At 48.0% G+C, this 22,069-nt stretch overlaps 1 protein-coding gene across 1 annotated transcript in view; it reads left to right on the forward strand.

The window, feature by feature from the left end:
• Window positions 1-5,768: 5,768 nt before the first annotated feature.
• BCORL1 (BCL6 corepressor like 1) overlaps window positions 5,769-22,069 on the forward strand; it is a 60,207-nt gene continuing 43,906 nt past the window's right edge. Inside the window, exon 1 of the mRNA XM_080910354.1 lies at window positions 5,769-5,856. The gene's annotated coding sequence lies outside the window, so the exon portion shown is untranslated. The remainder of the gene's footprint in view (window positions 5,857-22,069) is intronic.

The following is a 22,069-nucleotide window of genomic DNA, read 5'->3' on the forward strand; positions in this document are numbered from 1 at the left end:
CCCCTGGGACATAAAGCCGAACAGGATGGAATGCTGGGTGAGAATGTGAAACCTGCACAGAACATAGAATTTGGAGAGAAGGGGGATGAAGGGAACAGAGGATGAAGCATTGGACAGCACAGTGATAATCAACACCCACCAAGGCTTCTTATGTTTCTTTCCCTTACTTGATCTCCCTTCAACCAGGGTGACTTAGAATGAACTGTTCCACTGCCCTGAGATGCTGCTTCCCACATCTGATTTCATCTTCAAGTGGCTGAGGTGCTCAACAGGAAGGGACAACCAGAAGCTCCCGATTTGCTTCATTCTGATAATTCTACTCAATCAGTAGGATTCTCTCTCTCTCTCTCTCTCTCTTTGTCATAGGGTTACGCCATTTTACTAGAGAGACAAGGCTTTTGATTGCAGAACAAAGCAGAGAATTAACATAATTATCCTTGTGGATTTAGTCCAACCTTGTTTTGGAGCCTAAATTACCCAGGGACCCTCAAATGCCCTGCTTTGTCTGCTAAGCATCAGGAGGGCAGGGCCCAGTCCAGTATTGTTCCTAGGTCTCTGTACTAACTAGATAGCCTGTGGTGGGCCATTGCTGATAACTCTTACATGAGTGCAGTGCTTTACTGAGCCCATAGGTTGTCCCTGTGAGGATAATGCAGTATGAACATTGGTTTCTGTATTTTAGAGATGGGGGAAGGGACACATAATGAAGTGCATGGCCTCAGACTGGGACTTCTTTGACCAAATACTAGGGCTTGCTTGAAGCAGCGCTGCTAGGTAGGACAGGGCACTTGTGTTTAGACTTCTCCTAAACAATCTTCTTTATATTGTACCTACATCTCTGAGTGTCCCGACCCTCTCTTAGTGTCCTGCCTGGGCCAGTAGCTGTTAGGCATGGGAGAATTGAGAAAGACAATTTTCCTGAAAAAGGCTGTTGTATTATACCGAAAAGAATTATGGATGTGGCTTCAGGACTATTGGGATTCCTGGCTCAGAAACTCACTCTGGGTGACCTTGAGCAAGCCACCCACCCATAGATGCTCCAGAGACTCAGTTTCCTCAATAACAGGACCAAGAACTGTAGTGAGAAACAAATAGAATCACATAAGGGCATTGTAAACACTCAGACGCTATACAAAGGTAAGGTTTTTTTTATTACGGTTATGTTATGGTACTAGCCTCAAATAAAATAATCATTGTTATCTACACGTTTTAAAGGTTTCCCACAGTTCTTCCCACACTGATCCTTGTTGTCCCACCATCTCCTGTAGGGCAGGAAGTCTGGCCCCAACAGGAAAGGGCTCAAAAAGGGCTACAGCTTCACCCAGGAAGCAACCATCTCCTGCCCCCAACCTTCATTCTGCCAGATAAATGATGCAGCCAAATGGTAAGAGACAGACTAGTGAAAACTGATGTGTTCAAAATCCATTTCAGCCTCAAAATGGGGCATAGAGTAACCCTAAGGTCCCAAGTAAGGCCTTAAGATTAGTGGCAATTTAGTAATTATCAGGATAATTAAAATCAGCGAAGACAGTCAACTTAAAGCAGGGTCTGCAATAGCAAGCCACATGAAGGTGATTTCCCTGTTAAGGAATGCATATTGAGTTCATATGCTGATTAACTTAAACATATTTCTGAATCCTCATTTTTGCTTGGTGCCAAACATTGTGTGTGTGTGTGTGTGTGTGTGTGTGTGTGTGTGTGTACATTGGAGGGCAGGTGTGGCCAAGTAAAATAACCAGTGAAGAGATTCCCAAAGCAAAAAAAATAGGATGGCCCTACTATATCTACATTGCTCGAAATTTAGTGTTGAGGGTGTCGAGGACTGGCAATAGGGTGCTAACACCAGATCTCAGACAAGGCCACTAGAGCCTTAGCTGCTCTCCTTCTCATACTCATCTCTCAGACCAGGTGAGGGTAACAGCAGGCAAGTCTCAAGTGCCATCCCTGAAGTCTCCACAAAGAAGAAAGAAAGAGGAAGAAGAAGAAAAAAAAAACACCCTAGCTCAGAGATGGAACCTCTGGGCCTAGAGGGGTGGGGATGGGAGTGGGGGGTAGGGAGGAGAGAAAGACGTTAATCCTGCAGGTTTCCTTGTAGTTCAAACGACCCTCTCTGGCTTCCTTAGCATAGATAAATAAATAAATACTAAATAATAACAATATGTCTGAACATAGAGATCATTTTTCCAAATTCTTGTTATTTCACATTCTGTTTAAAAATCTTCTAGGAAATGTTGGACACGTCTCCTGATGATACCCTCTGGGTTGAGACAATACCTTGGAAGTCCTCACTACCAGGTCAGGGTTGGAGCTGCTAAGAAACAACCTAAGCAAGTCAGCCAGCAGCTTCACCTCCGCAAAGCCTCTCTCCTTGTAGTTAATGTAAAGTCATCAGAGTTCGAACGTGGACCACAAGCTTCTAAGCCCTTCAAGTCCCAGGGATGGCTGACGAAATAAACACAGGAAGGATTTATTCCCTTGGCCTGGCAGGCGGTCGTTAGGGTAAAGGGGAAGGGTCAGGGCACTCAGATTGGTGTTTCAAGAGCCCGGAGGAAAAGCAGGCAGAAACCAAGCCCTCGGTCCTCTACTAGGCAGGTTTTCCTCTGCAAAGTCTTGCAAGCTTCCCCCTTTATAGACCTTTCGTTCCTTCCCCACTCGGGTCTCTCCGCCAACCCAGATGCCTCCACACCCAAGCAAGGGACATCCACTGAGGGTGACCCAAGGTTTTTGCAGCCTGGGAGGTTGCCACGAAGAGTGGGCCGAGCGGGAGTCGCGAGGCGAGGCGGCGAGGACCCGGCATTTTTTCTTGCCCTAGCACCTGTCCCACTTCGGCGCCCGGGCTGGGGCTGCGACTGAGCGCGGCCTCAGTTCTGGAGCGCCAGAACCACGCGCGGAGGTCGCCAAGGGTGGGGAAGTGGGGGGCCCGGGAGGAAGGGCGGGGTGTCTGGCGGGGGCGTTCCCCTCAGGCGAGACCCCCGCCCTCCTACATAGACCGAGTCAAAAAACGGGGAGAGCGTGTTACACATCAACCAGGAGCGAAAACGATCGCTCTCCGACCCCGAACGGCGTTGCGGCACCCCCCCCCCCCTTCCTGGAGCCTCCCGAGGGCTGGCTGGGGAAGGTGGCTCCGTTCTTCCCCCGTGGCCAGTGCGGGGTCTGCGGCTGCCCGGCGAGGTTCCGGCTTCCCCGGGGCTGGTAGGGGGGAGCCCCGAGAACTGCAGGCCCGCCCCCTTCTTCCTCCTCCTTCCCCTCCTCCCCCACGTGTCCTCCGGGAGCCCAGCGGCCTGATCCCAGCACCCCCCCTCCCCGCCACCTCCCTCCTACTCCCGCTTCGCCCGCTTCCCGGGCGGCGTGGAGAACAGCAAAGTTGCGACAGCAGCCAGGGGGCTCTGCCCAGGTGAAGGGGGCGCTGTGACGGGGGCGGGAACGGCGTGGCCCTGCGGCGGGGGCGGGGGGGGAGGATAAAGAAACTTGCTTTCCGCAGCCCCCACCCTGCGCGGGTTCGGATCTTGCGTGAACCGAGCCCTCGTGGAGACGCTGCAACGCCGCCAGGACCGAGGCCGGCACCCTGAGCCGGACCCAGATCGGGACCGCGCGCTTGGGCGGGCTGCCGAGGGCAGGCAGGCCGGCACCCGGGCAAGGGCGGGGTGGGTGACCGTGCACCGGACCGAACCGCGGACTCCGGCGGCGTGGGCGCGGGACGAACCGGGACCGGGCCGAGTTGGGTGGCGAAGTAGGACGTGGATTCGGGGGGGCGGGGCGCAGCGGGAGGGGGAGAGCAGGCCGGGCTCGGCTGGCCTGGGCGTGGGGGCGGGGGGCGAGTTCGGGGCACTTGCTGGGCTCTGGACCGAGCGCAAGGGCGGGGCGGCGCTTAGGGGCTGGGCCCGACCGGGAGGAGAGGGCGAGGGGAGGGAGGGCAGGGGGTGGAGTAGGGGCGTGGAGTTGCAAGCGGGGTCTGGCCTCGGCCGGGGGCGAAGGTAGATCTGCGGGGCCGAAAGCGGAGGGAGGGAGGCCCGAGGCAGCGCGGCGGTGGTGGTGGTGGCGGCGGCGGCGGCGGCGGCGGCGAAGGCCAGCTTCCGTGGAGTTTGTGCCCGGGCTTCCCAGCTGGGCTCCGGCCGCCTTTCGCGCACAAATGGGGTTAGGGGACTGACTGGTAAGCAACTCCCAGTGTTGGACGGGCTTCCCTAGCGATTCCCGGAAAACCGAGGGAAGACGCCGTCTGCAATCAGCCGCACTCCCCACCCCACCTCTTAGCATCTGGATTCAGCTTTTCGGGGGCGGCGGACCCTTCCACACCACAATCCTTCCACTCTCCCAGCACCCCTTCCGTCTTCCTCTCATCCGTGGCCATCTGAATCTCTTAGTGGTATGCCTTTGAGGGGTGGAAGGCATCGATGGTTGCACTTTCCCTCGCTTGGGGACAGCCTAGTTTGTGTCTTATTCCTGCCAGGTAACGTTGCATGGCATGGTGTGGATCTTGGGGTTTAGATAATTTATCCAAGCTCTTATGATGGCTTTTAAGGAAAGGGACGGATCCCTGGATTTTCATGACCAGAATGGGGTTTGAGGACTGGGATTTACTCTCAGCTCACTTCCACTACCAACCTCTTTACTATGAACCATTTCTGTGGGGACTCGAACGTGGAGGGTGGGAAACGGGAGCATTAATGTGCTTCTCTTTCTACAGGCTCTGCGTGGCGAAGGACAGCTAGTGTCAGAGGAAAAGTAGACACCAGTCCAACTACGGCCGCCCCCACTAATACTTTGGTAAGGGGGACAACATGAAGGGGATGCTGGTGGGTTGGGGCCCAGTATAAGAGTAGGAGTGGGTAGTCGCCCCAGAGGGACTCTTTCCTGGTAAGGAGAGAAAGGCGAGCCCCTGCTTCGAGGAGGGTTCTGGGGAAGGAGATGGAGGGTGGCGACGACTGGAGGGGGTGCGGGAAGAATGGAAGAGTCACACCCTGCTTGCAAGGGGAGCCTCCCTTAGGCTCCTGGGAAAAGGGGACTAATACGTGTGCTCTGTGGTACCAGGGCAGGGGAGATCTGGGGATGGTTCAAAGAGTGATTTGCACACTGGTTCTGGCACTAGTGGCCTGAGAAAGTCAGATCGGGGCATAAGGTGGAGAACATTGGAAGGAAGGCAGACAACTAACCCTCTGGCCTCAGTGCCCAGATCATTTCCCTTTCTCAACCTCCTTCCTAAGGGGTATCGGGGTGGGGGGCGTGGAGCTCTTGGAGCCCCGCGGATTGAGTACCTCCGCCTTTCTTGGGAGTCTATCTTTTTGCCCAGCTTGCTACAGCTACCACTGCCTCCCTCTCTGGAATCTGCTCGGTTCTCTCTGCGATCCCCTCCTCCTCCTCCTCTCCCCTCCCCTCCCAGTGTCACCGGGGCTGCTTGGCTCTGCCCCCTTCGCCGCCGCTTACTCCCAGCTTTAGTCCCTCCTTCTCATGCTTGCTCCCTCCCTTCGCCTCCTCCTCCCCATCCCCCCCCTCGCCTAGTCCGCATTCTGGGAGTTGTAGTCTCTTGCAGCGCTGGCTGGCGCCGCCCGCGAACAAGGCTGAACTCGACTTCCCGTCGAGCCCTGCGACCGGCACCCACTCCACCAGGCTTTGCTCACACACACACACACACACACACACACACACACACACACACACACACACACACATAGACACACACAGACACACACACGCACACACACACAGACACAGACACACACACACCGCTCTCCCCCTCACTCTTTCGCTCGCCGCGGCGCTGCCAGTGTGTGGCTGTGTCTCTCCTCCGCTTTGCTGAGCCCTCCCTTCTTCCTCTCAGTTCCTAGAGTCCGACCGCCGCCGCCGTGAGAGGAGAAGGAGGTCGGTAGCGATAAGGGGCGGAGGGGTGCATCAGATGCCGGCAGTGTTAGGCGGGTGGTGGTTCAAAGAGGGTGAGAGGGAGCTCGGGTGGCGGCCTGAGCCTCCCTGCGGAGCCGACCCGGGAACAGGTGCGTCTTTTTTCTCTCTCACCCCAACCCCTCCACCCCTTTTGACTCCCCGGCTTTTTCGTATTTCCCCACCCGCTTCTTTCTATCCTAAGCCTTTCCCCAACCCAGTCCGTTCCTCTTCCCTTAGCTTCTCTGCTTGCCCCCCGGGGGCGCCGTCCTCTCCGTGTCCCCGGACGTAGAGCTCTCGGGAGCTCTCTCTGTCCTCGCCCCTCCCTTCGGGACAGCTCCCCTCCACTTCCCACCTTCGTACCCCATCCCTGCCTTGCCCTATCCCCTTTTCGACCTCCTTCTCTTTTAGCCAGGTGAGACTTGTTCACCAGGATCCAAGAGAGTCTTTCCCTAGGCTGGGCGGGGGTCTCCATGGAAACGGGGGTCTGTAGATCTTGGGGGGGGGAAACCATAGGAATTACCCCACTCTACAGAAAAGGAGGTGGAGGCTATGGTCTTGGAAGTACCTGGCCCCAAACCCTGATCCAAGGATCCGACGATCCGAAGGGAACCTGGCCAACAGGGCAGGGCGAGAAAGGGCTTGTTATTTTTTTTTTTTTTCGGGGAGGGGTGTCTGTGATGAAGTCTTGAAGAGACCGGGAGAAAATGCCCTCCAACCTTAGAGGTGGAGGTGCGACGGGTGCTCTCTCAGGGCTGCTTTCTCTTTTCTGGGGTGCAGGAACCTTAGGGTAAGGGGTACCCCTAGGTGGCGGCGGGGCCTGGGTTCGGGAGTGGGAGTGCTGTGATGGGGGCAGGGGCAATTATCCGAGTCCCTGGAAAAAAGGCGGGGGATGACTTCGGAGCGCCCAGGCTCCGCTGCCCTCGCTCTAGGGCCGGGGGGCTACCGGGCCAGGCAAGGCGGGGAGGGTGCTTAAATTGAAGAAGGATGAGATGGGGGCAATTCATACTGGCCCCGGCAAGCCCGGTGGGAGACCCAGCTGGCTTGCAAGCCCTCAACCCGCTTCGCGCCAGGCCTGGAGGCTAGGGGTCTGGGAGGAAAGCCGAGGGCTGGAAAGGAGGGAGGCTCCGGTTACGGGGCCGGATTTCGGGATCAGGGGCAATCCCCTGGCCCTTGGAGAGGGAGGGAGAGGAATAGCTGCGAACCCCAGGGTTCCCCCACCCTGCTTCCTAAGGGGCGTGAGGAATGGACAGCAGGCCCAGCGGAGCTGGATTCAAGCGGATCGTGGCCAGGGAGTGGGGGGGCATAGTGGTGGTCTTCGGGGGGAGTAGTCCGGCAGCGGGGCGGGCGGGCGGGGCGTGGGGCTCCGGCGGGCGGCGGGGCGGGGCCGGGGCGGCGCTGCTGCCGCTGCTGCCGCCGCCGCTGCTCCTGCTGGGGCCGCCGCCGCCGTTGCCGCCGCCGCCGCTCCTGGGCGGGGAACCGAGGCCAAAGAGAGTCCCGTGCCGGGGCAGAGGGCGCAGGCGGTGCGCGGTGGGGAGGGGGGCTTTCTGCGGGCGGGGGCAGGCTGGGGGTGGAGTCCCCGACGGGGGGCGGTACGAGCTAGGACGACGACGAGGAGCCCCGGGGGCCCGGTGCGTGGAGGACGAGGTGCTGGGAAAAGGAAGGGGGGGTGGGTCCCGCGACGGGCCTCGTGGGCTTGGCTCCTGGAGGTTCGGCTTTGGGACAGAACCCTGCGGGGGCGTCCAGAGGCCAGGGAAGGGATTGTGGGGTGAACTGGACGGTGGAGGGGGCCCTCCTCGCCGGGGTCCCGTGGAGAGGAAGGCTGGGCCAGAGGGACGTCCGGGCAAGGCTGGGAGGAGCCGGCCGCACCAAGGCTGGGGTTTTTTTGCGTTTCGGAGGTGCAGGAGATTGTTGTATAGATAGATGTGGTCGAGGGGAAAGGCGGGAGGGAAGCACGCACGCTGCAAACCCAGGAGGCCCAACACCACAGGCCATTGGGGGTGCCCTTCTGTTCCCGTCAAGCTCCCCCTCTCCTCCCTATTAGAAGCACTGTGTTTTTGTTGCATTGTTTTGAAATTTTCAAGGTTGCCTGATCAAACTGAGCAATGTGGTGATACTTTCTCCTTCTTGCTGTTTTCCAGAGTAGACAGTAAGGACAGGCTTCACTTGGTGAGCATTCCTTAAGCCCAGCTTTTTGGGGGCTCTTTGCATGCATGTGGGAAGGGGGCTTGTAAAGCAAGGCACAGATGAACACTCTCAAGGCGATTTGGAGGTCGTCCCTATGACGCTGGGTAGAGGGCAGTTGCAGATAGCTGTGGTCAGACTTCGGGGGTACACTTAGTCCCATGCCTCTTTCAACTTAGAAGAAGACTATTTCTCAGGATCACACTGCAGAAACATTTCATGGGGGAAAGAAATGGGGCATGCATTTGGAGTTGGGAGTTGATTGGGTTCATAATAAAATTCTAAGGATGGAAGGGAGTTACCATTTTAATGGCTATCTAGTTCTGTTTAGTATGCCTTGTCCTTGAATGTTGGTAGTGAGGGGCCTTTCTTATTGGAGAGACTGTAGGTGGCATAGTGAAGGCTGAGTTTGGGCAGCGTTTTAGGGTACTGGAATTGAATGTGATGTCTCCTGGTGGTACTGAAGATGACAGTCTGTAGGAAAGAAACTTACAAGATTCCACTGGGGATTAAAGGAGATAATCCCATTCCAAGAATCACCCAGAGGCTCCAAAAGGAAGTGAAAGGTTGAGAAGGAACCTGTAAAATTTGGGCAGAAGCAAAAGTAGAAAGCTAAGTGGAGGGAGCAGCAGGCAGTACCTGGTGAGTCAAGTTAAGAGAATCCAAAGTTCCCTTGTAAATGTGAGGGTTGTCGTGGGCATCTTGAGTGGTTCATTAGGATATTGGAAACAGGTATTTTTTGCACCTGAGGAAATTGTCTTGAGGTGGATCTGGGAGATGGGAGCCACAGGGCTTGACACAAAAGCTCACTGAAATGGACTTTGTTAACAAATTTTCACGTACACTTACGTGCAGATGTTGATGAAAAGAGAGGCACTCAGGGAAAAAGAAAGTATACTCTTGTGGGTATGGACTAATCAAAGGAAAGTCACTCTTAAACTGACTTTTAAAAGTCTGACCCTTGACAGGCACATACCTTTAATCCCAGTACTCAGTGGGCAGAAGCAGGTGAATCTCTTGAGTTAAAGGCTAGCCTGGTCTACAGAGTAAGTTCCAGGATGGCTAGGGCTACATAGAGAAACCCTTTCTTGAAAACCTGAATCTCACTAGATTTGCAGGAACAGCATGTAGGTTTCTTTCTATTCTGACTTGGAGATGAAGTGAATTAGATACCTAGTTGATACAGGAAGGTGAAGGGATGCAGAAGTCTCGGTCTTTAAAACAGCAACAAGGAAGGGATGGCTGATTGTTGGGATAGGGCAGAGGAAAGCTAAGTGAGTCCTAAGTGAGCTTTGCTGTTAGAGTCAGTTTTCAAGGTAGAGGGAAGTTGTAGAAGAAATGGGGCTGTACCAAGGGCACTTTTCTGGATCTGGCTAGTTTTTGATTCTCCAGGACTGGTTAGAGAGGATGTGTGGCATCCAGGAGATCCCTTTCTTTCTTACTGGCTTAGAGGCTCTTGGGAAGCAAAGGAGGTTTCTCTGGGGGAGTGCACTGGAGCCTTATTCAAGATGCAGTTCCCTACCTAGGCAAGTAAATACTTGGTGAAGGTGGCAGAGGTTCTCCATACATCACTCTATGCTGTGCTGTATCTGTGCTGTGAGCTTTAGGGAGGAGCTTTGCTGAAAGAAACAGAGTCATTGGAGCAGAAGAGTTTTACTACTAGAAAGAAAGGAAGGCAAAAGAAGTCAGGCAGAGGGGACCAGAGGGCAGGGAATGAGAGAAGGGAGATGAAGATGAGCATCACTGGTCCCATGTCAGGTCTAACTAAGAAGAAAGCAGTAAGTTGAAACCTCCGGGGTAATGTTTTCTAAAGAAAGTTCAAAGAACCCTTTGGGCTTTTTACAACTGGAGTAAGAAAGAAGATCTTGGATAAAAATAGGGCTAGGAAGGAACTGGCATTTAGAAGTATAAATATATTTACCCATAAAGGACAGGTAGTATCCATCTTAAGAATTTAACATATACAATATGGGCTGGGCATGTAAAATGCTTGCCTAGAATGTGTGATGGCTTGGGTTCAAGCCTTAGTATTGAAACAGAAAAACAAAACAAAACCCTACAACGTGAAAGAAAAGTTTACTAAAGAACCATAGGAGAGAGGCATTCAGATGCTGTTCAAAGCTGGGATTGAGGGGGTGTACAGATTAAGTTTTGATAGCTACTACTATGGGAGGACCCAGGAAACAGAATAGCTGGGATTAAGCTGAAACATTTCTTAGGAAATCCAGATAAATGTAAAGAATTTGAATGGGAAGAGGGACTCTTAGTATCCTATTGAATGGAGAATAGGACCAGGTTGTATGAGGGAGGAATCCTAGATTTAAGGAGGTGGGTGATAGAAATTCCAGAGGAAGACAAACAGGATAAAGGACAGGGACCTGAGAGCCTTGGCCCAGAATTGAATGGTGGAGTTAAGGGCACCAAAAAGAGACTGTAGTCAGGATTTGACTGGACTACATTTACACTGATTTGTGAATTCTAGGTGAAACCATCTGGGATGGGTTGGGTTGGTTGTTAGAGCTTTGTCAGGTCAGCTAGCCTCTGAGAAGCCATGGCAGGAGTTCCATGTTCAGTTTGGATGGGAGAAAGAACAGTAGAGGGGGAATGGAGAAACTAAGGAGAGTGAAACTTGTTACTAATTGGACAGGAATGTTATGTGAAGGAAGATGGGGCACTTAGAGGTAGCTTTTTAGAAAAGAAATTTCTTATTGTTAGCATTGGAAGTCAGTCTGAGTCTGTGTCTGCTTGAATGTTTAGTGCCAGGATAGCTAAAGAGGGAGGGAATAAGTAATCTGCCTTTCTGTCACTAGGGGATTCTAGGGCAGTATTTTATATGATCTCTTATATGAGCCAGGCATTATTCATGCCAGTCTGTAAAATGTAGGAAATCACCCTCTTTCTAAATCATATCATTTCCTGCTGTTCATAACTTTAAAATGCTCTTTTATGCTGAAAATTTTCTTTAGCGAACTGAAGTTGTGTTCTGGTCAAGAGTAAAACATAACTCTGTTTCTGCCTCCACGAGTCCAGTAAGCTCTTGTAGTTTTTTTTTTTTTTTAAAGCAGTAGTAACTCTTTCCTCATAAAACGTGTAAAAATTGATCATTCTAGCAGAGTAAGTGTAGATTGTTAAGGAATAATGAGAAAACTTCAGAGTGTGGATATATGCAGGAGAGGGGTAAGGGAGCAATACCCTGGCTGGTTGGCTATTAATTAATTAATTTTTGTATGTGTGAGATATTGCCTATGTAGACCAGTCTGGCCTTGAACTCACAGAGATCTGCCTACTTCTGCCTTTCCTCTCAAGTGCTTGGATAAGAGTTTGTGCTACTAAGCCCAGCTCCCCCTACCCCCTTTTAAAAGGAAACTTCAGGTCTAGTGTCAAGGTTGTGTTTTCCCCTTTGTTAGTAGATGAATTGTGATGAATTCGAAGATGTAGCTTGTTATTGGTAAAATGCAGTGGTTTTCAGATTTCCCCAGTAGAGTTAAATAAGGCAAGATGTGGCTTGATTTGGATTTGAAGATTTTAACTTGGGCTAAAGATTTGGAAAGGACTGAATTCTAGGTAGCAGCAGCTTTGGGCTTGAGGCATTGTTACTATCTTCGAAGAAACAAGATTTGCTTACGTCATTACTAAGATATGTCTAGAAATCTTAGTGTTGATTCCATTTAAAGGTACAGTAGAATTTCCAGTGCAGGGGTATGAGGACACCAAGGAGATCTTTATTTTTTTCAGGTCCGTGAAAGTATAATACACAAATATGATCCCAGGGAGAAGATTCACTGAATACTTGGGTCTGTGAGATGACTGAATATATTTTCTCATAAAATTTCCTCAGTTGAACTTGGTTCTCCCATGCCCAGGTGGGCTTCCTTCCATCCTAATTAATCTACTTTGGAGACAGAGCTGTGTTCAAGTTCTTGTTCAGCTTCTTAATACTGTTGCAGGAAGCAAGTCACTAACTTTCTTGATGGGGATGCTGCTAATATTATATAGAGGGTCAGAATTATATGAGATGAAATGTCTGTAGGAACTGCTAAGGGACTTAATAAATGGAATATACTTTTAGAACTAATGTTTCTTACGTCTTATGACATTACTGACTACACCATACAGTGGCTGAATGAAATCAAAAATTTATATCCTAGCCCTCTGTCCTTTTGCTCTGTAATTCTCTTTGATTAGTAGAGTCAACATTTATTGCATGGTAGGGAGCACTACCTAAACACATTGCTGCATCTGCCTCAGAGGTGGATGTGCTAGTTGCTTTTACAGTTGTGCCATGACATTGCTTACTGCTTCTGGATAGGAACTGAAGACGGTATATCCCATTGAAACTTTAAGGGATCTTTTGGGCCAGAGGTACCAAATTCCCTGAAGCTGCCTGATGTGGGTGTTGGGAACTTAACTAGGGTTTTCTGCAAGAGCAGTAGATACTCAACCACTGAGTCATGTCTCCAGCCCAGAATACTGCTTTCAGTGAAGGACCATTGTGTTACATTATAGCAGGTTAAGCTTTCTAGCTGTCTCTGGAAATGCTAAGAAGGCTGATAGAACCTGGAATTGATGTGCTTCCATGATAAAGATGCTCATCAATGATTGAATGGGAGAGAATAATACTGAAGAAAGCTCTGGGTTCCCCAAACCAAACTTTCTGGGCAAAGGAGAAACAGTGGCCTTCAAAGTAGATCTCCTCTCTGCAGCTGGAGTGGACTTCCGTGTCAACAATTGGGTCTCTGTTAGTTTTGCCAATATAGGGAGAAACTGAAGACAGGCCAATTGAAAACAGCAGATTGGCTGACAAATTAACAATTTCTGTTTGACTTAGAAAATGCATTGTTATTCTTTACCTGTCCTGTACCCTCGATTTACCTGCCTTTTTAAATATTTAATATGGCTGTTCACTGAGCACACATCTACTGGTCATCCATAAGTTACCTGGGTTTAAAAGTTAGATGTGGATGCAGCCCACTGAGATAGTTGGGAGTCCGATTTTATTATTTTGCTTGGCACAATGCTAGTTTTTTTGTGTTTCTCTTTATTGTAGAAATAAAGCAGGAATAGAGCTGATGTGAGAGCCAGGCAGTGAAAGAAAGACTTGCATGCAGCGCTGTTTTGTTTATTTGATGTGTGTGTGTGCATGTGCATGACAGCTTGCAGGAGTTGGCTCTCTCCTTCCACCATGTGGGTCCCAGGGATTAAATTCAGGTCATGAGGCTTGGTGGCAAGTGCTTTCGTACATTGAGCCATCTCCCTGGCCAGATTTTGTTTTGCTTTTGAGACAAGGTCTCAACGTATTGCTCAGACTAGTCTTGAACTTGTGGGTTCAAGTGATCTTCCTGCCTCAGTCGCATGAGTAGTTGTGCCACAGTTAAATATTTCAACCTGGGTACCTGGTCTCTGTATAATATAGAAAAGGGTTGGTTTTCCCCTGTAGTATACTTTAGCAAGCTATATATTGAGCCCATATTGCATGTCTTATATTATGCTAGACCCTGTTGGGAGGAGTCTAGTAAATCTATGGATGGGTAGCAGAGTGAGTCATATAGGGTTTGCATACGGTAATAAGAAGGATAAAAATAAAATAATCACTTCAAATGAACTGTATACATAATCTATGTAGTCATAGCAAAGAACAGAAACAGTAACTTGATAATGGTATCTCCAAATACATGTACATTTATGATGTAGGAGTAGTTTACAGAAGCAAAACTTAGATGGGGAGGAATGCCCTTTACATGAAAAGTCCTTATCATAAGTACAGTACGCTAAACTGGAGACTTAAGAGGGACAATGTCAGAAGTACAGCAAAAGTGATTCAAATCTTATACTGGTTTGTGTTGGGACTGTGAACGATGCACGAGATATTTTCATGGTCCTGCTGGAGGCCAAGATGAAGGCCATCCAATTCTTATTTTTGGATCAACAGAAATTAAAAGTTTCACAAAATGTCCCTATTTACATAGAAGTGATACAATAACTTTAAAGGGATTTATCCCCTCCCTTTCTCTCTGTCTCTGTCTGTCTCTTGTCTCTTTCTTTGTGTGTGTGTGTGTACACCAGTGTGCAGTGCTTACTGAGGACAGAAAAATCGTTGGACTCTCTTGAGATGCACTTAGCAGGCAGTTGTGAGCCACTTCACACGGGTACTGAGAACCAAACTGTAGTCAGTTGGAAGAGCAGGGACTATTCTTAACTGCTAAGCCATCTTTCTAGCCCAAGCTGTATAAAAGCTTATAGCTGGAGTCTAACTTCAGTATAAAGTTATTAATACAATGATACATTTCCCCCCTAATACATTGGTGTCTTTTTTCTTAAATAGAGCAAATCCGTTTCTTTTACTATGGGAAAAGAAAGTGTTGGTTGAGTAGTAAGGGGGAAAATCAAGGCAGAGTGTAGATAAGCTAAAGCAATATGACGGCATGAAAACTTCTGTTTTTGTTCACTTCGTTCTCAAAATATGTTACCTCTGGTCTCTAAGTGCTTCTGTTACACTCAGCTCTCGACTAATAAGGCGAATGTATTATTTGGCATAGTGGTATAGTCTTGAATTGGCTGAGGAATGGAGAGGGGCAGTGTTCTCTAAGGTTTTCTACCACAGTGTAGACTCTGGGTCCCTGTAATACATCAGCGTTCCAGGTCATGGGACAGGTTAGAAGGCTCTAATACTGTGCTATCTGATTACTCTTGCCCACTTTCTCCTCTTCCTTCCCCTTCTCTTTTTCTTTTTAAGACAGGGTCTCACTTTGCTGTCTCTGAACCAACTGCATAGCCCAGGCTAGCATGAAACTAAGGGTTCCCCTGCCTAACCTTCCTACATTCTAGGGTTATATACCTTCACACCTATGTCATGAATGGATTATGGATGTTCCTAAATGTCAAGTCACCTCTAAAAGCATTGGGTTTAGCACCCATGGTAATGAAAAGATCAAAAGGGTGTATATAATAGTTAGAATTCTACGTTAGTGCCCTCAGGAGCTCTGTGGGAGATTGTAAGCCTCGACCATCTAGTTACTGAGATGACTGTCCAGCCTTCCAACGTGACTACATTAGAGGTAACTAAATTCATCAGAATGAGTAAGCTCTCATGTGTTTAATAGGCAGTTAACATTTCTTTGCATCCAGAAGTCTGTGAAGGTGTCCACACTAGAATCATATACAGGTAATTTCTTACTCTTCTTCTTAAATACAAGCATTATATCTTGGAAGAGAATGCAACATCCCTTAAGTCTAATCTTATATGATAGACACTAGTGGAAATATTCAGAAAGAAAGATAAAACAAACTTAACTGAGCCAGAAAATGTTAGAATAGATTCAGTTAGATAATAAAATGGACAGTTAAAAAAAGGTGCTAAATTATTGAGTAGATTCTTTCTGGTTGATCTGTGTGTGTGTGCTGTTATCATCCACAGTGGTAGGAGGACCTGGTCTGTGTGAAGGGAAGCACAGGAAAGCAATTGGGACATTTCTGCATTGCTCAGGTTTCAGGGATAATAGCTGATTAGTAGCTAGAAAAGATGCTATATGTAGGGGGCGGGGCATGTAGCTGAATGTAAGAATACTGCCATGGGAAATCACTAAAACAGTATTTTCTTTTTCTTTTTTTTTAAAAAAATATTTATTTAATGTGAGTACACCATAGCTGTCTTCAGACACACTAGAAGAGGGCATCAAATACCATTACAGATGGTTGTGAGCCACCCTGTGGTTGCTGGGAATTGAACTCAGGACCTCTGGAAGAGCAGTCAGTGCTTGTAACCACTGAGCCATCTCTCCAGCCCCTAAAACATTTTCAGTGGGGGAAAACATTCTTATTGGGATTAAAGTTTGGGGTATGTAATTAAATGGGGAAGCACATGTGTTAATATCCTGTTCAATACACATAGCTGCTTTTCCCAAAGTGAGATAGTAGGGTAACATTTCCTTTGCATTTTTAAAACAAGTTTTCTTCTTAAAGGAGTATTACCCAAAGTTCTGCATTTCTATCATTAGGACCCAAAGTTGTTTTTCTTCATTAGTCACCATTGACCTTAAATTTAAGGAGGAGTCACCACCTCTTCCTTAAATCCTCTACTGGCCACCCTTAACAATCTCAAGGACAGATAAAGCCAGGTTTCAAGATGGATATTTTCTGGTTGTTTCTTTTTTTTTTTAAAGTCATAATTGCTTCCAGGTCATAGGTCACTAAGCAGTGTGGGCCAAAAGGAGTCTGAAAGAGCACTGCCAGAGCTGTTTTACCTGAGACCCTGTCCTAATGTTGAGCTTAGCCGTGAAGAGACAGGCATGCGTCATGCAATGGTTAGAGAGTCTGTTATGACTTGTATATCTATTGACAGTGTCAAGGTTAGAAACTTTAAAAACACCATCTATGCTGGATTATGTCTGTAACCAATGCACATAGAAAGCTAAGACATGAAGACTGCCGTGAGTTTAAGAGCAACCTGGGCTACATAGTATGGGTAACAAGCAAAACTGGAGTCCATATCAAAATGCTGTTTCAAAAATCAACAAGCAAGCCAGGTGAGGTGGCGCATACCTGCAATCCTAATACGCAGGAGGATCAGTAATTCAAAGCCACAGTCTGTATAGTAACTTTGGGGCCAGCCTGAGTATTGTGAATCTCCATCTTAAAAGAAAAAAATGACCCATTTTCTACTTTCATGTAAAATACTTGTCAGATTCTTGCTCTGTTACCTTCCATCTTCTTTTCAAAACAAATCTGCCCTTCTGTAAAAAAAATCTTTGTATTTGAGGGCTGTTCCTATTAGTGATGCTCCCAACCCTGACTTGGGACATAACTTGTTATATCTCGTTATATGCAGCCTCTTCTTCCCTTTTTTGATAACATATTCTCTTTAAGCTTTTCTAAAATGCTTCAGTGCTTCCCCACAGTATTTCAGTTTAGCCCATGATGGTGAAATCTGTCAGGTTCCCCTATTTCATTTTTCCCGTTTGGTTGCTGTGTGTCATGTCGTGGGCTTCTCTTTCATCCCTTCTTTCCATGCTCTTAGCTCCTACCATGTTTGCTTTGCTTTTGCAGTTTTTTCCCCCTCAGCTCTCTACATCATGGCTTTCCTTCTGCTACTTATTCATTTTCAGCTTAGCTGCTGTTTTTTTTTTTTTTTTTTACCATTTTAGCATTACTGCTCTTCCATTACTTCATTCTTGTCTTGCTTTCCCCTATTCTAGTGTGGTCATTATGGCAGACTAAACACTACTTAGTCAGTCTCTGCTGCCATCGCCATAGGCACCCTAAATGGCCAAGTTCTGTTTCCTTTTTCAGGCACACTTGCTGCTTTGAGCTTGTGGAACATGTGTTCTTCTTTGTCCTTATCATTAGTTAGATAAGACTTTTTGAGTGACTTGGGCCAAAGTGAGGATAGTTTACAGTGGTCCCACTCCTTGCTTTCTAGGCAGTGACAGTGTTTAAGTCTTGGGTCATGCAGCTTATTCCTAACAATTACATGGCTAGGACACCTGGGAAAACCCTATGAGGTATTTCATATCCCTATGCCTGTGCTTCCTGGGTCACTTGGGATTACCAGGTTTCTTCCAAGTTCCTTTTCAGAACTTAGCCTTCACTTTTGGGCAAAGAAAGAGAGAAGTATGAGAATATCAATGTGGGTACACTAAATGGAAGTGTGTGCATCATGTGCATTCGTTCTTTTTCCCCCCACTAACCTCCCCTGTGTATCTTATAGTGAACTTTACAGTGAATGATTGCTGACTTGATTGGACAGGATGTAACAAAACCAAATCCTAGGCTTACTGAATCAGAATGTGTGGGAGCTGAGACCTAAGATACTAGTTGGAAGCAGTTCCTCGGGGATCTTGGCTTGGGAAACACTGGTTTGCATTGACTGTTCTGATCCCATCTACTCCTTTGCCAGCAGAAGCCTGTTTTCTAGTGCAGCATTTGATGCTCCCATTGGCTTTCTCTCTTGCTACATGAATCTTGCCTTATGTAGGCCACTTAGTTCAGTGTCCTGCCTGTGTGTCTGCTGTTTTCTACCCCTTGAACACAAAGACTACTGTTGATTAGCAGCAGTGGACTTCAGATGGTCAGGAGTACTGCTCTGATAAAGTCAGGAGAAAAGTTAACAAGGCCAAGATTTAAGAGGATGCCCAATTTTCAAGATGTCACGAGGGCTGAAGGGAAGGTTAAGTGGTCAAGAAGAATGTTACTGCTCTTACAGAATTTGATTCCCACCACCCAAATCAGGTGGCCTATAGTGACTTCTCTAGCTGCATCTTCAGGGATCCAAGACCTTCTGGTCTCTGCACTCATATATACATTCTGTCTCCCTCTCTCTCTCTCCCACTTAGAAATAGTGAAAATCAAGTTTTAAAAATATTTTCCGAAAGCAGAGGCATCCAGTGTCAGTTTTGCTCTCTAGGTTGTTACACACTACAGCATGAATGTGTTTGACTTTAGCTTTTGTTTTATTTGTTTTGCCTCTACCTTTCCTTTCATGTTTTGTTGGGCCTAAAAGCTCTTTATCTAGGGGATATTTGGTCTGTTGCTGTTTCCAAACACTGAGAATCCCCCTTTGACTTCTGTCCTGGACCTGCAAACAACTTATCTCCTTGAACAGAAATAATTCTGAGTGAAAAATTACACATCGTTGGACTGGGTGGTGGTGGTGGCAGCAGCCCACACCTTTAATCCCAGCACTAGACGAGTAAAGGCAGTCATATCTCTAGAGTTCGAGGCCAGCCTGATCTACAGAGCAAGTTCCGGGACAGCCAGGGCTACACAGAGAAACCTTGCCTCAAATTCCTACGCCCCAACCCCCAAAACCACATGGTCACCGAAGTATTTGCTGTTAACAGATAATTAGGTAGCTACTAAAACTTGTTCCTGGTGTTGAAATTCATCTGCCAGCAAGAATAGGTCCTTTTATTACTTGATTCTTCAAGTAGCTTCTAGAGAGGAAGGTGAAAAAGTAAACTGTATCAGCCAGCAACCAGAACCACCATTTCTGTTTTTTTTTTTCTTTCTATCTTTCTTTTCTTCTTCCTCTTATTTTTTTGAGATAGAATTTTCTGTGTAATCCTGGCTGTCCTGGAACTTGATTTGTAGACCAGGTTGGCCTTGAATTCAGGGCGATTTGCCTGCCTCTGCCTCCTGAGTGTTTGGATTAAAGGCATGTACCACATATGTCTCCTGATATAGCCCAAGCTGGCCTTGAACTCTCAATCCATTTTGGATTGCATGCACTACTAAGCCTAGCGAATAAGGTCCTTGTTTAAAAATGTTTCTAAAATAACCCCAATGTTAGTAATGTTAAAAGATAGTCTCCAGGAAAAGGTAAAGAAAGCATTATGACTCTCCAAATATTGGAAAATGAACACCTAGTAAGGATCTTATTTTTCTTCCTAATTAATGAGAAAGCTAGACATGGTATAGCAACTGTAAAGAAAAAGTCAAAAATCACAAATGTATGTGGGGTAAAGGAATTGGATGGCAAATGGAAGTAAAACTAGTGTTTCCACAGTGAGGCAGAGGTGGGAGCAGGAGGTTAATCTCAACTTGATGGGACCGTGACCGTTTGTATATTCATCAGCTACTTGCAACTTACAGAGGTATAAAACAGGGCAAGTACGGTGAACTGAGGCAGAATCTAGCAACTTTGAGCAAAGTGCACTATATCGATAATGCGTGGATTTTTTTATGGTAAGCAAGCATGGTAGATAGTTTTTATTTTGGTTCATTTTGCTCCTAGTGATTTCTCAGGATCATCTCATCAAGAATTCAATTCCATATGAGATGTATTTACTGAGTCCTTACCATGTGTAAAGTATTACAGAAGAACCAAAGACCAGGAACAAAAAGAATGTTATTCCTTAACTATAGTAGCTGATCCTGTGCTGGAGAGAGACACATGCCAGAGCAGAGGAGAACCAGTGGTAGGCCAGAGGAAAGAAGGAAGAGAAGAGAGGGGAGGAAAAATGGAAGAACTAGGAGAACCAGAAAGGGAGAAGTTAACGGTTCTTGGGCTGAGGCTAGGGGATGACACAGTGACATTTGAACTAGGCATTGAGGGGTGGTAGTAGGGGAAGAAGGGGTACAGGGGGAGGCCATCTCAGAGTGAAGAAGCAGCAGAGTCCTGAAATCAGGTGGCCAGGAGTTGGGGTGACAAGGATGGCAGGCAAAGGGCCAGCCAGATGTAGCAGACGAGGAGCAGAAGAGGTTTGAGGTAAGGACCTGAGGGCCCTGAAGGTTTGAGTGCTGTCTTGATTCTGATGGCTTTTGACGAGAGTAGGGAGGTCTGATCGAAGCATCATTTCAGAAGATGAATTGATTGTGGAATCAAGCAATGGGGGACTAAGAGAGCAGTTAAGAGGCCAGTGTAATATTCCTGGGGCGAGATGATGAAGGCATGTACCAGGGCAGTGGCAAGGGGGGCAGAAAGGGAGGGAATTTGCTTTATCAAGACTTGACTCCTGATTTGATTTGGGTGATGGGGAGAGGAGTTGAAGGAATTTCAAGTGAGAGGACAGGAGTGCTAGTAACTGAGGAAGCCTGCTGTGGCTGGGCACGGTGGATGGGCTGCAGAGGCCACTCATGGGGACAGATAATGAGTCCAGTCAGATCTCTTGGATTTGAGAGGCTTGGTGGACATCCAGTTAACTCAAAGTTGCTGGCAGCTGGAATTCCGCTCTCGGCCTATGGAGAGAGGTCAGGGTTACATGTGAGAGTGACCAGTCCATCTAGGGGTGGACTCAGTCGGTGAGAGCTGAGAGAGCTGGAGGGTAAGGCTTGTATCCACAGCAGGGAGAGACATGGGAAGAGGGCAAAAGAGGCAGAAAGATGACAGGGAGATGAGAGAACCAGAGGCTTTATGAACTGAGGGTGGGAAAGACTGGAAGGCAAAGCAGGAAAGGGAGGCAGCTAATGAGAGTGAGGGACTGAAGAGGGACCAGGGAAGTGAGGAGATACAGGAAGGGCATCTGGGAAGAGGTAGGAAGGGAAATTGGAAGAGGCTGTGCTCAGAGAGTCTCAGAAAAGGGGAGAGAGCACAAGACATCTTGAGAGAAGGATTGGAGAGGAGAAACGTGAAGGGGGACTGGGAGGACAGGGCTGTGATCCGGATATAAAGTGAATAAATTAATTAATGGAGATTGGAGAGTGAGGAAGAGAACAAGGTGAGCTCGAGAGAGAAGAAGAAGAGAGGAAGGAGGAAAAGCTAGTAAGAGAAGGAAGGCTCATTTTCAGTGAACATCCAGGTCTCTGGGCTAGATAACAGAAGGACAGCATACAGAGAAACTAGCCAGCACCAAACCAGGAAAGGCTGATGAACAGGGGTTAGCAACAGCAGAGTGACACAGCCAAGCATTAGACCAAGCTCGGGAAATCTTGTGGAAGAGTTAGGGGAAGGATTGAGACTGGGGTAGGGAACCCCAACTCTGTTGCCTGCCTGTGAATCCTGTTCCCCTATCTGGCCTCAGTGGGAGAAGATGGGCATCTAGTCCTTCAGTCACTTGATGTGCCAGGGTGGGGGGGGAGACCCAGGGGGAACCTTCCACTTCTCAGAGACAAAAGGGGAGGGGGACATGAAAGGAGGAGCAATGTGAAGGGGGACTGGGAGGAGGGGGCTGCGATCTGAATAAAAAGTGAATAAATTAAAGGAAAAAGACAAATCATTTTAATTAAAAAGAAAATGGAAGGGGGGTAAGGACAACGGCCTGCCTGTTGGCTGCCACAGAGATGGGGCTAAAAATGAAGTCAAGGAAGATGGGTTGATAATCCTGCTGGTCTTCCCTCACCACCATCCTTGAATCCAGCTCTCCCTCCATCTGAGCAGGCAGCTCCCCCTCCTGCTTGGATAACTTTTTTTTTCTCTGCCCAGAATGTTCTTCCCTCTGGATATGTAGATTGCCCATTCCTTCCCACCCTTTAGGTTGTTGAACTGATTCTCTCTCGTCAAGGCCTATGATCACCCGATTGTGAGCCATAGATAGTCCCTTCATCCCCTCCCCCCCACACTATCTCGTGTAGCTTGGAATAC

The sequence above is a fragment of the Micromys minutus genome, assembly GCF_963924665.1.
Source record: "Micromys minutus genome assembly, chromosome: X".
Lineage (NCBI taxonomy): Eukaryota > Metazoa > Chordata > Mammalia > Rodentia > Muridae > Micromys > Micromys minutus.